The sequence below is a fragment of the Lissotriton vulgaris genome, chromosome 1_1 (genome assembly GCF_964263255.1).
Source record: "Lissotriton vulgaris chromosome 1_1, aLisVul1.2, whole genome shotgun sequence".
In the NCBI taxonomy this organism is placed as follows: Eukaryota; Metazoa; Chordata; class Amphibia; order Caudata; family Salamandridae; genus Lissotriton; species Lissotriton vulgaris.
The window spans coordinates 1,799,465,069-1,799,483,616 of NC_141685.1; positions in this window are offsets into that span (position 1 = coordinate 1,799,465,069).

Genomic DNA, 18,548 nt, shown 5'->3' on the forward strand with positions numbered 1-18,548 from the left:
TGGTAATTCCTAACTATATAAGGCCTGAAACCTATGGTTTTTCTGTGAATTTGAAAGGTTTTTTAAATGCTAATTCCTAACTATATAAGGCATGAAAGCTATGGTTTTTTCATTGAATTTGCAATGTGTTTTAAACGCTAATTCTATTAGTGGATAACATTTTTATATATTCAAACGTTTTTTTATGCTAATTCCTAACTATATAAGGCCCGAAACCTATGGTTTTTTCAGTGAATTTCAAAGGTTTTTTAAATGCTAATTTCTAACTATATAAGGCCTTAAACCTATAGTTTTTTCCATGAATTTGCAAGGTTTTTTAAATGCTAATTCTATTAGCGGATAACGTTTAAATATATTAATATCCTAGTGGGACCACCTGAGCAGCCCTAGGGGGTCAGGGTGTTTCTACCCTGCCCCCTTTTAGTGTTCTACATGTTTGTTTTTCTGCTTTCTTGTGCCTCAGTCTACTGAGACCCAAGATGGATGCCAACACTTCCTGGTTAGAAGTGTTGAAAGCCAATGAGCATGCGGCTTTATCGGGAAGGCATGCTGATTGGCTGTCACTGTCTCTCAACACTAGCACAAGATGGATGCCAACACTTCCTGTTTAGAAGTGTTGACAGCCAATGACCATGCAGATTTCTCGGGTAGGCATGCTGATTGGCTGCCACTGTCTATCAACACTCCAAACCAGGAAGTGTTGGTAGCCATCTTGTGCCTTGTTAAAACCAAGGCACAAGAAAGCAGTGAAGCAAAGGTGTGAAACTCGCAAAGGGGGCAGAGTAGAAGCACCCTGACCCCCTAGGCCTGCTCAGGGGGTCCCACAAGGACACCCAAGGCAAAACAAAAAGCACGGGGTGCGCGTACCGTGCGCATACGGTACGCGTACCCTGCGATTTCTTTTTAAAAATGTTTTTTTTTTTTGCCTTAGGGGTCCTTGTGGGACCCCCTGAGCAGGCCTAGGGGGTCAGGGTGCTTCTACGCTGCCCCCTTTTTGAGTTCTACCCATTTGCTTTTCTGATTTTCTCTACCTCACTCTACCGAGGCACAAGATTGCTGTCCACAATTTCTGTTTTAGAGTGTTGACAGACAGTGGCAGTCAATCAGCATACAGCTCGTGTACGTAGGGGTACGTGCACGTATGTGTACCATACGTGTACGTACGCGTACGTACTCATACCGGTAAGCTTACAAGTAAGCTTAGAGTGAGCTCATATTGATATATATGTGTTTTTGAAGTTAATTTTCATAAAAACCACTTCAGCAATTTTCACCAAACATAGCAAAGGCACTTCTGCGTACCAGTCCCTACAATTTTGCCAAGTTTGGTGTAATTCCATTCAGCGGTTCGGGCTGTAGACTTGTCAGAACGTCCTATGGAAATTAACATGGGAAAATCACGTTTTGGGACCCCCCTTTTTTCTCAGCCCCCATTTCACGAATCCCCCTGAAACTTTCAGGGAAGGAGCACAGCGGAGCTGGCCAAACTTTTGGAAAATTACGCGCAAATTCCTCAACCGGCACCAAACTTATTCCCAATAGAATGTTGCGGATTTCCTATGGTAGCTAGGTCCTAACTATATATACCTACTGGCTGTCGCCAGTAGGATATATATATATATATATATATATATATATATATATATATATATATATATATATATATATATATATATATATATATATATATATATATAAGCTGCACCCTGCAATTAGCCCCCGTACATTGGACTTTCTGTAGCAGAGGCTGTGATGGTACGAGGGGACTCGAGGAGAGGCTGCAGGATCTCGGGACAGACTGGTGTTCCATCGCGTCTTGCTCCTTGTGGGTTCTGCAGAAGAGAATTACAACAATCCACTCTCTCCCCCAATTTCCACCAACCCAGATTGCTGTCATAACTGGGCTTCCTGGGAGTTGTAGTTCGGAGTACTGACACGATCTACAACAGGTGAGCTCCATTGCAAGGGGGAGGAGCGGACCCATGCCGACAGCATTAGAGGTAGCAGGACACACACTCACTGTGATTTTCATTCTGGTGACAGGCGCTGAAGAAGGCGAGAGCCGAAATGCATTCGCCCCCACTGGATTTGCATTGAGAAAATAAAGCCTTTTCTACTTTTTCCCCTCTGGGCTTCTGTTTCTTCTTTGGAGGGAGGTTCCTGTCGATATTTCCGCGCTTGCCAGCAGCGCGCTTCAGAAGCCCCTTTCACGTCGAGGGTCCGGACATCAAACTGGCACGCCTCCTGGCTCTTTTGTTTTTTCAGTAATGGAATTGGTCCGGTACCCGCCCCTGCTACTATGAGGACACGCACGGTTGAGGTACTTACCTCTCCTTGTGGCAAGCTGCACCCTGCAATTAGCCCCGTATATTGGACTTTCTGTAGCAGAGGCTGTGATGGTACGAGGGTACTCGAGGAGAGGCTGCAGGATCTCGGGACAGACTGGTGTTCCATCGCGTCTTGCTCCTTGTGGGTTCTGCGGAAGAGAATTACAACAATCCACTCTCTCCCCCAATTTCCACCAACCCAGATTGCTGTCATAACTGGGCTTCCTGGGAGTTGTAGTTCGGAGTACTGACACGATCTACAACAGGTGAGCTCCATTGCAAGGGGGAGGAGCGGACCCATGCCGACAGCATTAGAGGTAGCAGGACACACACTCACTGTGATTTTCATTCTGGTGAAAGGCGCTGAAGAAGGCGAGAGCCGAAATGCATTCGCCCCCACTGGATTTGCATTGAGAAAATAAAGCCTTTTCTACTTGTTCCCCTCTGGGCTTCTGCTTCTTCTGTGGAGGGAGGTTCCTGTCGATATATATATATATATATATATATATATATATATATATATATATATATATATATATATATATATATATATATATATATATATATATATATATATATATATATATATATATCAACACACTCATCCAGCGTTCACTCTCAGCAGTATCGGAAAGTATAACACAGGAGCCGTGGCCTCAGTAAGTGATGCAGATTTAATGCAGATACAACGTCCGACGCGTTTCGGAGCAAGCCTACTCCTTCTTCACGGGCAAACTTTGCGTGATTCAATGTGTATAATAAAGTAAAAACATATGTAACGTGATAACAACATAAACAAAATAAACAACATACTTCGCTCTTTATCCAATTTTCGAAGCGGTGTAAGTACTGACATTAGAGATGACTGAAATGTGTATTAGTGAATCATAGAGACATTGTATCAATGCAATTTCGAAGTACATTTGTAAGCACATTTAAAGCCCATGCTAAGTATGTTTACGTGAATCACCTTTACACCATTAGAACCGTGTAAAACATATTGTCTGCCATACATGCCCAGGTATAAGTATTTATACAACTGAAACTTTAATTAATTGTGATTGGCATTAAAAATAGTTTGCTATGTGCAACTCTGCCGAGAGAGGATACGAACCCATGACCTCAAAAGAGTTACACTCGCGGTGACGCAGCCTTGTGAACTAAATAATAAACCGCGTGTTGACGACTGGAAATTAACCAGATAACATGTTAAGTCAACGTAGTGCTGTGAAACAATACTGCCCAAGTGGGCTAACAAAATAATGTATAATGCCAAAGCTTCTCATAATCTAAAGAAAAATTGTTGCCCAAGTGGGCCAAAACCATGTAACTAGGCAGCTTGATTCTTCAATTAGAGTTCATGCACAATTAGAGTCAGTCATTGATCACGTCTCTGTGGGCTGGCAAAGCTTCTCATAATTTAAAGTACAGAAAAATGTTGCCCAATTTTGTGTGTTTCCTCAATTATCAGGATTTTAATAGGACTTTGCCTTTATCATTGTCTTTGGTGTTACTAGTACTTATCCAACATTGACTGAGGAGAATTTCATAGACTTTCGACTGAGCACCAGCCCACAGAGACATGATTAATGACTGACTCTATTTGAGCATGAACTCTATTGAAGAATCAAGCTGCCAAGTTACATGGTTTTGGCCCACTTGGGCAACATTTTTCTGTACTTTAAATTATGAGAAGCTTTGCCAGCCCACAGAGACATATGTTTACAGAATGTCCGGAACTGCAGACCTATTTGCAGAATATTAGCCAGGTGATTTATTCTAAATTAAGAGTGGGTCCCTCACTTTTGGCCTCAGAAATCATGTTAGGCTACAAGGCAGATAAACCAGCTGTGACACGACTTTTTTCAATCATGACAGCTGCCGCTAGGTTAGCTATTGCCCGGGCCTGGGTTTCCCCGTCATCGCCATCTATTTATGACTGGTAGAGCATCATTAGGGAAACATATGGTCTGGAAACTGCCTTGGCTAAAGCTAGGGGTATCCGTTCTATGGTGAAAAATGAAAAAAAATGGGGTCCAATGGATATGGCGATACTAGATTAATTAGATGAGGAAATTTATTTAGGCATTTATATATTGATGATTTAATTGTTATGTTATTATTTTTATTATCTGGGGTAAAGGCGAACACTTATTTATTAATTTATTTTCTGATTAATTTCACTGTCCAGCCAATGATCATTATTTATATTGATTTATTTTATGTATTTATGTATCTATTACCCTATTTGAAGTTAATAAAAAAAAAAATTTTAATGTTAAAAAATTTTCGGCTCTTACTTTAAACCTGTTTGTTGGATACATCTCAGGCCTGGAAAATTCTACTCACCCACTCCCAATTACAGGTAACGTTTTATGGGTAGAGCTATTTTTGGTACCTAATAGTCCCATCTGGCAAGGAACAGGTGTCCTGTTCATTCAGAAAGTGAATAAGCAATAAAGTTGCCATTAAATGTTGTTTTTATCACATTTGCTGTCTGTTCAAGGAAAGAGGTCACATGTCAGTTTGTCTTTTACCTAATTGCTTCTCGGAAAATGAGGTTTATTTTCTCTCTCTTACTAGAGTTAGAGAAAATTAACTGACATCTTCTGACAGCTCACTTGACAAAAACCTCTAACAGATAACATTTATATAAATAGCATGTAAATGAATATTACAAATATTTCAAAATATATGAGGAATTACAAAAGCAAATTTTTTTGTAATTAAGAAGCGTGATATGAACAGAGTTAAATAGAAGCAAAACAAACCAGAACAATTTACTTTGTGATGTGCAATTGACAAAAATTCGCAGAAACTCTATTTCCTAACATTATTGTTTGTACACTATACAGTTTTATCAGTAAAGCTGCATGTCAGTGGGAAAGTGTGTGGCTATTTCAATGTAAAATCGATGATTAAAAATGACAGTGTGCTACAACTTTATGTTTTGTTAATGTATTTATTAAACATGATCGTTTTTAAATATGATTTGAGAAAAATTCCTGCCCCTATAAAAATGCTGGTAATGAACTAAGAGGAAAGTCAGGGGTCCTTTGTATCCTATATGTGGCTAGATTTGTATTACATATGGAAAGAATGTTTAGTATATTAAATCAAACAAAAAATGTACAGCAGACTCACAGCGCCGGGACACCTCCTAGTATGGGGGTAGCTGTTCGCGCTATACAAAAATCAGTATTATTATTATTATTATTAAATATGAATCACCCGACAGAACCAATTGTGTATATTTCTTACATGTTTTGACACGGCTGTGTTCGGCTGTCCTTTTGTTTTGCCTACATTGATTTGAAGTTCTAATTTGTATTATGCCCTGGTTGAAGGGATGAAATTTGCACGTTCTTTCATATTTACAAGAGTTGCCCATTTGCCAACCAGGTGTATGTCTGGGTTGCTGTCTTATGTGGGTTACTGGATTGTGGCCAGTTTTTCGGTGGAAGTGGCCCCGTGGCTAGTTCATGCATGATGTTGATGTTTCCTGGCTGTTCTTAATTGGCACTAAAGGTTTAGACCTTCATTTCATCCCACAAGTCCTCGTAGTGCCCTCGCTAAGTCGGACGCTATTGAAAAGTTGGAAACATGGTGACTACCATTGGGACGATCGCCGAACCTCAATCAATCAATCAATCAAAGTACTTGTAGAGCACGTTATTACCCGTGAGGGTCCCAAGGCGCTGAAGGGTGGGGGGTGGTCTGCTACAGCTCGAAAAGTCAGGTCTAGAGGCGTCTTCTGAAGGTGAGTAGGTGTTGGGTCTGCCGTATGTGGGTAGGGAGGGTGTTCCATGTCTTGGCGGCGAGGTAGGAGAAGGATCTTCTGCCGGAGGTCGTTTGTTGTATGCAGGGTACAGTGGCAAGGGCGAGGCTGGTGGAGCGGAGATGGCGGTGGGGGTGTGGAAGCTGAGTCTGCTGTTCAGGTAGGCTGGTCCGGTGGTGTGGAGTGCTTTGTGTGCGTGGGTGAGGAGCTTGAAGGTGATCCTCTTGTCGACGGGGAGCCAGTGTAGGTTTCTCAGGTGGGGGGTGATTTGGCTGCGGCGGGGGATGTTGACGATCAGTCGGGCGGAGGCGTTTTGGATGCGTTGCAGTCATCGTAGGTTTTTGGCTGGGATTCCTGCGTAGAGTGCATTTCCGTAGTCCAGTCTGCTGCTGACGAGGACTTGTGCCACCATTCTTCTTGTTTCGGTTGGTATCCACTTGTAGATCCTGTGGAGCATGCAGAGGGTGTTGTAGCAGGAGGAGGAGACGGCGTTGACCTGCTTAGACATGGAGAGAGAGGAGTCGAGGATGAATCCTAGATTGCGTGTGTGGTCAGTGGGTCTTGGTGCTGTTCCCAGTGTGGTCGGCCACCAGGAGTCGTCCCAGGCTGAGAGGGTGGAGCCGAGGATGAGAACCTCCCTCTTGTCCGAGTTCAGCTTCAGACGGCTGCTCCTCATCCAGTTGGCGACGGCCTTCTTTCCCTCGTGGAGGTTGGTTTTGGCGGTGTGTGGGTCCTTGGTGAGGGAGAGGATGAGCTGGGTGTCGTCAGCGTAGGAGATGATGTTGAGGTTGTGATGGCGGTCCACTAGTGCGAGGGGGGCATGTAGATGTTGAACAGCGTCTGGTTGAGGGATGAGCCCTGGGGGACGTCGCAGATGATGTCGGTAGCTTCGGATCAGAAGGGTGGGAGGCTGACACTCTGGGTTCTGCCGGTGAGGAAGGACGTGATCCAGTCAAGGGCCTTCTCTTGGATTCTGGCATCTAGGAGGTGTGTCTTTAGAGTGCGATGGTAGACCGTGTCGAAGGCGGCCGACAGGTCCTGAAGGATGAGAGCTGATGTTTTGCCATTGTCTATTTGACGCCTGATGTCGTCTGTGACGGCGATGAGGGCTGTCTCGGTGCTGTGGTTTCGTCTGAATGCGGACTGGGACGGGTCCAGGATGTTGTTGTCTTCCGGGTGGCTGGTCAGTTGCATGTTGATGATTTTCTCGATGACTTTAGCCGGGAATGGGAACAGGGAGATGGGCCGGAAGTTCTTGAGTTCCTTGGCATTTGCTTTGGGCTTCTTGAGGAGGGCGTTGATTTTGGCATGCTTCCAGCTTTCTGGGAATGACGCTGTTTCGAAGGAGATGTTGATGACCTTCCGAAGTAGGGGTGCGATGGCTGCGTCTGCTTTGTTGAATACGTGGTGTGGGCATGGGTCAGACGGAGATCCTGAGTGGATGGAGTTCATGACCTTGCGTGTCTCGTGCGCCTTACAAATTCAGGTTCAGCATCGTAGGTACTAGTAGAGAAATCCCGGCATGTGGAATTTTGTTACGGACAGGCTCTGTTTTTGCGAAGAATAGTTATTTTGTCGCATTGAGTGCCACTTTTGCAGTATAACTAGGTCTGACTCTTTAAAAGGATGAGCCCTTCACCCCCATGCATCACCAGAGTAGTCTCCAGTGGACATGGGGGATTTCTGCACACTGCTTGTAGAATGTCACGTACCATTAAGGGCATGTTACTACTAAATATGTCCCATGGTTTTGGGGTCAAACATTTGGCATTCCCAGTATTGAAGAAAGGGCAGGTATTGATACATATTGTTCCCCTCCTGTTCCCACTGTCTTGTCTGCTCCCTGGTATACAAGCAGAAGTTTGGGAGGGCAAGACTTCACCTAGGGGGGTGGCTGGCTGAATTTGATGGACTAGTCCAAAAATGTTTCACAGCAACTGCACGTGGGAGAGTGTCAAATACCTGTGCAATGTTCATTCAGATACACAATATCATATTAATGTAAATAATGGCTGTAGTTGCAAGCTTGAGATTCCCTCAATGTCAGAAACTGCTCACATTGTCAGCAATAAAGCTGCGTGTGAAGTCTGGGTGGAGTATCCACAGATTAAACTGAACAGGCAACAGTCTGGTAGAAAATGAGGGATGTTGAATTGATTGCCCACTTAGCAGTATGACTATTGTACAGGAGACTGGAGGGTGATTCAAGGGACACAGGTGGTGTGACAGCAATGCAAGACTGCCAGCTTATGCTGGGTAGGAGGTTCCTTATCACCAACCAAAAGGGTGCCAAGTGGCAAAACCAGTAAATATGTTTAAGATATGGGTGTCTCTGACCTTACGGCATTGTAATGCCATTCTCATTTAGAGGTAATCCCAGGGAAAAGTGTGTGCTTCTTAAATTTCTGATGACCAATGCGGTTTGTGGTATCTTTTCAAGGGGAAGAGATATAAGTTAGGCACTTAATTGCTTACAACGTAGCACATCAGGCGTTGTTTTATTGCAAGTTGCAACCAGGAGATTCCCTCATTACGTCAGCAGCTGTGCACATGGCTAGCAGTACGCTGCTTGAAAAGTCAGGGGACGAATACCTCGGATTAAACTGTAAAGACAATATTACTGTACGAAAGGAAGAATAAATGGCAAGTACACAAAGAATCCCTTGCTTAATGTCACAAATTTCATGGCGGGATAGTCAACAATTGACACTGGGAACCTTAGATTCTAATAGTATCCTTGGTAATATACACATGGCTCCCTGTTCATGTGGGGTATGTATGTCCCACCCTGAGTTTTAGGGTGACTAGAAGGTAAGCTGAATGTGAAGTTGAATTTGTGTAGGGCAATCATTCCAGGGGTAACAGAGTGAACTAGGTCTCTAGCTGGATTGAGCTCCAAGGGTCACGTGATCGAGCTTTAGTTAAGCAAGCCTGGCAGACAAAGGAAGTTGTCACTCCGAACAGGGTGCTGTTACTGCATTGGGGTGCACAATACGAACATTCCTGGTCACCATGGTTTAACAATCAAAAAGGTCCGGTGCAAATATCTGGCCAACTGCAACAGAGTATGATCCTGCTCTATGGGCAGGTTTCAGGTTGCTTCAGTTAAGCACAATATTCCTTGCCCTGATAGCCTCAGTAGATAGGCTGGTTGTGGAAGTGGTCATCTAACAAGGGTGCTGCTGTCCAATAATATAGCTATGAGAAGAGGAGGCCATCAAATTCCTACAGATAATGTGAGGCAGTTGTACCTCCCGGAAAAGGATAAATAGCTCCATGCGGTTTCCCAGACGCAGTTTGCCTGGATGGGGTTCCCCGGAGTGAGATTGGAGCAGAGACTGGCGGAGGGGAAAGGTTTCCCTAACAGCTTTGTGATCCACTTAAGAGGCACCAGCCTCACTGCTATGGGTAGGGGGCATTGTTGCAAGCAATGAAGTCTGATTTAGGTGAGATCAGCAAATACGTGAGTTAATGTGAGCTCTGGTGGTCTGAGTTTGTCCCCGCAGAGAGTGGCATGGGGCTAAGATTGAGAAGGCCGTTGTACATTCCCGAAAGAGAGTGAACAGTTCAAGGCATAAGTTTGCAGATTTGAATGGTCTAGGGCTCATCAGACACGAGCTGATTCAGGCCAATGTTAAAGCCTACTTTGATAAAGATGGGGTCCATTTGTCACCTATGGGAATGGTCCTGTTCCCCTTGGATTTGCAGGATGTCTTGAAATGGCAGGTTGCAGGTGGGAATGTGGTTGTGTTGGTGGGGTGGCTCAGACGGCGACGGGGGCTGCCTCCAGAGCTGTGGCGGAGTTACGGGGTGATCTGGAAGCAGATGGGTACAGAAGGTTACCTCTGCACGAGCACAGTAGAGGTGCCAGAGCCAAATCTCAGGAGTCTCAGGGCAGGGTCTTGGAAAACTGCATTTGCGCCCTGTTAGTCCTTCGGGCGGTTGGGGGCAAGACCAACTGGAGGCTTGCCTTGCTACGTTCTGCCCTGAAAGGGGCATCAGTAATAAGGGACCAATGAGTCACGTGATCCGGGAAGAGGATCACCCAAAGGTGTAGCACTGATTGGGTTACCCACAGTGCTGACTCATCAGGCGGGAAGGGCAGTATAGGTTGATTAAAGTTGCCTGCCCTTGAATCACCTGTAAGATATCCCACCATATTGCATATTTTTTTTATGGAATAAACCTGCAGCAATATTTTCCCACAACAAAAGTTGTGTTGTGTATTTATTTATTCATGCATGCCCAGACTGTGGGTGGGATGTTGCCAATAATGGCACTTTGCGGCTGCCCGCGGCCCCGCAGGGGAACACCTAAGAGGGCGGCCCTTTAGTGCCATTTGGGCACAAACACCATCCCTCTTACTGGTTGGACTCAGGAGGGAGTCCTTTCTCCTTGTCACGCTAGGTTTGTCACTTCCAGTGCACAGAGGTTGGGGGAGAATCTTTATACCTCCCCCCACCTTTCTGGCATCCTCTTTGCGCCGGACACGCCGTCACCTACCCTACTGCTTACTCGGCGTGGGGCAGACAGGCAAAGTAAGTAGAACATTGTAATGTTTTCTTTTTTCGTTGCAGGCGGAGTTACAGGACAATGTTTAAGCAGATGGATGCAGAAGGGTACCTCTGCACCAGCACAATACCGGTGCCAGAGCCAAATCCCAGGAGCCTCAGGGCAGGTTCCTGGAAAACCGTTTTGGCGCCCCATTAGTCCTTCAGGCTGTTGGGGGCCTGACCAACCGGGGGCTTGCCTTGCTACGCTCTGCCCTGAAAGAGGCGTGAGTAATAAGGGACCAATGTGTCACGTGATCTGGGAAGAGGATCGCCCAAAAGGTGTAGCACTGATTGGGTTACCCACAGTGCTGGTTCATCAGGTGGGAAGAGCAGCATAGGTTGGTTACAGCTGCCTGCCCTTGGATCCCCCATGAGATAACCCACCATATTGCATACTTTTGTATGGAATAAACCTGCAGCAATATTTTCCCATAACAAAAGTTGTGTTGTGTATTTATTTATTCATGCCAGCTCAGACTGTGGGTGGGATGTTGCCAATAATGGCACTAAGAGCTGCGTGCTGGTTGGAACAGCACTTAGCTGGGGGCAGAAGGCAGTGAGGTGACCAATGGTTGAAGGACACACAGTGGAGAGCTGGGCAGTGGATTAAGGACACAGTGTGGCTGCAGGGTTTGTGTGTGCCTCAGACACACCCACACCTCACCGAGGATGGGGTAACTGAAAGGGCCAAACAAAATGCCCCTCTGCCGAGGGAGCACAGGAAATGTTCCACCCTGAGGGTCACTGGCATGCTGGACCTGCCGGCCTAGTACATGGCCTGTTTCTAATTTTGCTTCCACTTAACTCTGACACTTTTTTTTTCAGTGCAAGCTGGCAGGTAAATATATCTGTCGACCATCACACATACTCGAGACACAGGCGACAACACAGAAGGCATCTGTGCACTTCTTTTTAGCATCTTGTGCAAAGCGGTCGAAGTGCATTAAAAAAGTAGGGGAACTGATGCTATACACAATGGAGGCGGGGTCAAGACCGTGGCTAAAAAAACTAAAGTATGCTGTAACGTTTTTCGGTCTTTCACCTTCAGGTATGCACATATAAAATTCACCGTTTAAATCATTCAAAATAAATGCAAGTTAAGATAATCACTCACCGTCCGTCTCTCTCAGCACTGAGCACTCGTGACATCACTGACGTGGCCGGAAGCATTGAAGTTAGCACCTCCCTATAGTCCCTGTTCCATCCCGACTCCTGAGCCAATACTCTCACTGCTCCCTTTCTGTTTGTCAGGAAATTTCAAGAGAGCAGCATAATAATTGGATCAGTCAGGAGTGGCCAGCGCTCATTTAGAGCCTTGGTGGCTGTGAAAGCAATCCTCCCAGGCTCCTACATTACTGTGGTAGATGAGGGTTCAAGTGCACATGTCGGAGAAAGGCACCCATCCAACCCAACATGTGCACTTCACTCCAAGGAGGGCTGGCTTCTGTCAATCTTTAAGGCTCCCCACTCCCCCTTCTCACTCAATCTCCTGTAACTGCCTGATACGTACCGATGCTTTGCAGTTTAAAAAAAAATGCATACCAACCAAACAGAAAACCTGTTTTAATGGGGCCTGGAGTTCTGGACTTTTTTGGTTCCGTCCAGAGGTGTCAGGGAGCAACACCCAAAGACCCCGGAGTTCCACCTGTCTTGGTGCACAAATAAACAGAAACACGGGCTTCTCGATGGTGGCGTCAAAGACCAAAGGTTTATTACTGCAGGGACACAGAAGTCACAGAAACTACGCATGGGCAGTGTCTAGGAGCCTGTTCGATTTGTAAAAAGTGGGTTGCTCCTTATATACTAAATATCAGGCTTCGGGCAAATTCTTTACATGTTAGTACATTCCCAAACCTTTGTGTCCTAAACAATAAATATTTGGCGTTGCACAGGAATCGTCGACAATATCTGATGTCAAAACATTACGAACGAGGGGTTCCCACTTTTCCATCATAATCTCATGTCAACTTTTCATTCAAGACCCGGACCGCCTCATCGTAAATTTCGGTACCTCCCCCTAATAAAGGCCCAGAAGGAAGGGAGCAGAGCCAGGTGCAGAAGATAGAAAAGCGGGATAAGGGATGTTTGTGGGTTGTAAATGGGCAAGGCTACCAGCTTCGGCCGCCTAATCATGATCAGGCCAACGAACACGAGAACCAGTATAGCAGGACTAGCTTTAGGCAGAGGAGGCAGCCTTTGTCGAGTCATGCAGCCACAGCGTGTTCTGGTCTAAGGTGCACGTGTTACTGGAAAGGTGAATCACCGGCTAAGCCAACGTGTCCTTAATCGAAATTGAGTAATCAGGAGTTATTGCGTATGTGAGGGCAAGAAACACAAAATGGCTACCATGATCTAAGATGGATGCCGTGGGTAGATCGGAAATGTGTTTGTAACAGGAGTACTCTTGCTCGTAGCATAGCGAAAACACCAGGATATGCTAAATGGATCATTTGCGGTTCGCTGATACCAATATTATGTATTTCCGACAATATTGAAAACACTGGTTCAAATCGTCACGGAACCTCAGACCCTCCTTTTGCCCTTACATAGGCAATTACTCAGTCTATGTCAGAGTCTAATTCTATGCTCATCAGGTCAGTGGCATGCTGTTGTATCATCATCCTTTCTCGTGCCTTTTCTCCAAACGCAGGTGGTTTTCTGAAACAGGTTGCAGCACAGAGACTACACAAAGCGGGACCACACTGGATAATCAGGCAGCATGAGAATAGGAATACCAAGATGACACCAATGACCATCAGAACCTTCCATCCCCACGCTGATATCAGAGTCCAAAACCACTCCATGAAGGACCAGTTTCCCTTGTCTACATGTATAGAGTCGGAAATCTTGTGTAGCTTAGAGATCACCTCATAGACTGTTGGAGCATTGTTGGGAATAAAGACACAGCAGCTCGATTGGATCATTCTGCATACCCCACCTCGATCTGCAAGTATTACGTCTAGAACCATACGGTTCTGCAACGTCATGAGTCTATCCGCCTGAAGCTCAGCTGTCAAGTTGCTAAGGGCACCAGCAGTTTCGGTAATAGTAGATTCAACTACCCGTGTTAGCTGACGTATGTTTCTACTATTGGCCATAGGCCCCCAGAACGGAAGGAAACCTTTGAAGAAGTCTCCAGCTTCCTGACCAGCAGTATCTTCCTTGCTGAAGACACCTCTTGCTACTCTGGTCTTGTGATAATCAGATGAAGCAGTGTATGTTGGAGGCAACAACCGAGCAATATAACATGACCCTGAAAAGTCAGCAGGCAACCATGTATACGCTCTGTCTTGACAGATGAAGTAGGTACCCCTAGCAGTGAGAAAAGCAGGGGAGGAGTTAGACGGAAACACGTAAGTTTCGGCGCACTCACTCCTCCCTAGCTGAGCTCTTGGATTTCTCCCATTACCTTGCAAACAGACCTGACCTCGGTGAGGTACAACCCAGATTGGAGTTGAGCTTTTACGCTTGCTTTCTCCCAAACTAAGGCGATACTCTGAAGAATTCCAACTCAAATATACTTGCAATTCGTCTCTAGGGTAAGATGGAGTGTTATTGACATCCTTGATCATATCAATAATACCCTGGACTAAAGCTTTGTTGACAGAGTTATATTTAGTGGAACGTGGTGGACGCGGAGGATAGGTTTCAAGGGCATAGGCAAAGATGGTTTGAAAGGCCTGAAATGATCCATTATAGCTAAAAGGCAAAACCAGATAGGGAATGCCTTTATCCATAGTGTGGGGTATCAAGCCACACACCCAGCAGTCTGTAGTGTTAACTACCAGTTGGTGTTGGTGCAAGAGCTGTACAAAAGTGTTATTGATAAATTCTGAGCGTCGAGCTTGCTCATGTTCAGGAAACGAGTGAAAAGAGTGTATAGAAGAAACAGTAGAAGTAGCAGGATCAGGGGAAGGTACTGTAGTTACTGGCACAAAGATCAAATTTATACCAAAGACGATTCCACCCACCAATGTTATTAAAACAATCAAAAATGTAATGGCACATTGCATCAAAAAGCATTTGCTATGAAGAATTCTGTAAAGTCTGTTTCTGCGGACATAAATCACATTTTCTCGTTGCAGCGCAGGAAGCTCCATCTTCTACAATCCGCTCGCGACCACTGATGATGTGTACGTAGATGAAAATGCCTCTATCAGCCCTGGGAGTTCCCAGAACTAACAGAAAGGTCGACCTTGTGTCAGACCCCCGCAGATTCAACTAGGCACACAGCCACGACCCTACGGCTACCCAGACGGCAAGGCAATTGAAAACAATAAAACAATAGTAAACTTCCTGGCTGAAGGCAAAGTGTTAAAATTTCAAATGTGTAGAAAATTGGCAGTTTCCTGCTTTATTTGTCCATATTACGAGGTCGTAAGTTGTATCTTAGTTTTGCAGGAACTGTTTGATCAGGAAACAGTGTAGTGTCGGTAAAGTTTGCAATGTTCAAGTTCGCAGATGGCAGAGTTTCTTCTGATGCAGAGGGCAAGTGTTCAGGAGTCAAAGAAGTATTTTCAGGAGGAGAGTCAGAGTTCGTAGTGTCAGTTATCACTTCGGCATCGCTAAAAGGGACAAACTTTGGTGTTTGCTCGCATTCAGAGGCACCAATTCCCTTCTTAACCCAGTCGTCGTAAGGAAGTGGCAGAGGTACACGTTTGACGTGTGTCGCATGGATCCAATGCTTGCGACCAGCCACACGAACAGCAGTTCTCGTTGCAATCAGCACCTGGAAGGGGCCAACAAATCTGGGTTGAAGGTTCTTCGTCCTCGCGAAATTTCGTACCACAACGTGGTCACCTGGTTTCAGCTGATGCCCTGGACTCTCTGGTGGCTTTGGCAATGCATCGAAAACCTGTTGGTGAATAAGACTCAATTTAGCAGTCAAGTCGTAAAGGTAATCAATCAACATTGGATATTCTAGAGAACAAAACTCCTTTGGCCTTGGCACTCCCCAAATATTAGCGGGACGGCCAAAGACAATTTCGTATGGACTAAGCCCCACTCTAGAATGCACAGTCGCTCTCGTGGATAACAAAGCCAAGGGTAATGCGTCTGGCCAGGATAAACCCGTGGATGCCTGTATTTTAGCTAGTTTTAGTTTGAGGGTGCCATTGTAGCCCTCAACTAAACCAGCAGACTGGGGATGGTTTGCACTGTGGAACTTTTGTTTAATGCCCAAACCGGCACACACACTCTGCATAACTTTCCCTATAAACTCACTTCCGTTATCTGACCATACAATCCGTGGCATTCCATACCTAGGGAAATATTCTTTGAGAAGAATCTTGGCAGTTGATAGGGCAGTATTGTCCTTCAGTGGATATGCTTCGATCCATCTGGAGAATGCACAGACTACCACCAGGACGTATTTTAGATTGTTACAACGATCCATGTGTATGAAATCTAGCTGAGTTACTTCAAAGGGGCAGGAAGGAGGAGCGAAGTGACCAGCAGGAGTAGGAGTTCCCTTGCCAGGATTATGCATCAGGCATACCATACAATTTTTCACCACTCTCTCTGCACATTTACTGATCCCATCATTCTTCCAGACTGGAGCCAACATCTTACAGATTCCTTTAGAACTTATATGCGCTACTCCATGCGCCATTGTCACCACTGCAAGCACATACGCATTAGGCAACATCCAACGCTGTTGTTCCGACAAATCAATCCAACACCCACTTGAATCCAACTTACCCGTACTTTCTTTCCATGCACGCTTTTCCTCCTCAGTTGCCTCTTTCTGAATCTCTTTCACACTTTCCACTGTATCCTCACACATTCCAGACTCAGAAATCCATCTTGCAGACGTTGCAACATACATTCTACTCATCATATTTCTAGCTGTCTGCTTAGCGATCTCATCAGCAAAAGCATTCCCACGACCAACATCATCCGTGATTGCTTTATGCGCACTGCATTTCACAATCGCAACTTCAGTCGGCAAGGTTAAAGATTCCAACAAGTCGTTAACTAGCTGACCATGTTGAATCTTAGTCCCATGGGACGTAATGAAACCTCTTTCTTTCCACAAACGGCCAAAATGATGGGCCACGCCGAATGCGTACTGACTATCTGTGAACACATTCACTCTCTTTCCCTTAGCTAAAACACACGCTCTTGTTAGAGCGATTAACTCTGCAGCTTGGGCAGAATTCTGACTCACTCTCGCAGTCTCCACAATCGTACTCAAAGTTGTTACTGCATAGGCAGCGGTCACATCACCATTCTCCAGTTTAAAACATGACCCATCCACATACAACGTGCCATCTGAATCTGATAACGGAGTGTCTTTTAAATCAATTCGTCCCTTTGTCTCTTCCTCAGTTCTAAAACAACAATCATGGGGCTCGGAATCACTCGACTCTTGATTTGTCGGCAACAACGTTGCTGGATTCAATACATTGCATCTTTTGATTTGAATATGACTTGCTAGCAGTGTCAACTCATAGCCAGATAATCTAGCACTGGTAAGGTGTTGTGTCTTGGTTCTGTTCATGAGTGTATCCACAGCATGAGGAACCATGACCACTAGCATGTTGTTCATCACCAAACCAGCAGATTGTCGAATGGAAGCCGCAGCTGCCGCTGTAGCTCTCAAACAACTAGGTAACGCTCTAGCTACCGGATCCAACGTTGATGAAAAATACGCACAGGGGCGTTGTTTATCACCGAATTTCTGTGTCAGAACACTCAACGCGCAACCTTCTCTTTCGTGAACATAGAGCGTGAATGGCTTACTGTAGTCAGGTGTACCCAATACAGGAGCTGAACACAATGCTTTTTGTAACTCAGAAAAACTCTCCTGACATTCATCAGACCATGGCACCGGACTCGGAACACCTTTCCCAGTCAAAGCTACCAATGGTTTCGCTAAAAGAGAAAAATTTGGGATCCACTGTCTACAGTAAGAGGTAATACCTAGAAAGGCACGTACTTCTCTCTGGGTACGAGGAACACTCATCTGCGTAATTGCTTTTATTCTCTCTGGGGTCAACTTCCTTCCCTCCTTTGACAAGAGATGACCTAGGTAGGTCACTTCTTGGCAGCAGTATTGCAATTTCGAAGGTGACACCTTGTGATTCAAATTGGACAAATGATGCAATAACGAAATCGTAGCTGTTTTGCAAGTTTCCTTGTCATCGGCAGCCACTAGAAGATCGTCTACATACTGCACTAGGGCAGAACCTTGAGGAAGTACAAAAGAATCTAACTGACTTTTTAATGCCTGACTGTAAATGGACGGACTCTCACAATAGCCTTGTGGAGCGCGTTTGAACCTGAAGCTTCGACCTCCTAGACAGAAGCCGAAAATATCTCTGCTTTCTTCGGCTATCGGAATGCTGAAAAAGGCATTCTTTAAGTCGATGACTGAAAACCATGTAGCTGTAGCAGGAATCAATGTTAACAAGGCAGTGATGTCTGGAACCACGGGAAACTGTGGAACCACAATTTTATTAACCTCTCTGAGATCGATAACAAATCTATATACTGGAGGCTTTGTAGGATCAGTTCGTTTCAAAATCGGTAATACAGGACTGTTACAAACATTTCCTCTAGTTTCTTCGACCACACCTTTCTTAATCAAATCTTGTACGATCAATAAAAGTGCACGTTCACCTTCACTAGAAATTTTGTACTGGGGAATTCGTGGAAATTTTACATTTGCTTTCAAAGTAACTACATACGGTGGTATTTCCAAAAGGCCTACATCGTTAGGACCAGTCGCCCAAAGAGTATCAGGGAGTGAACGTAGCTCTGGCGGGAGTGCATCCATTGACAAGTACATCGGAGAGGTGATTCTTTTACCCAATGTAAGCTGTACTCCTTCCGGAGAACAGTGCAATGTCGCATATAGGCGTTTTAACAAGTCTAAACCAAGCAGAT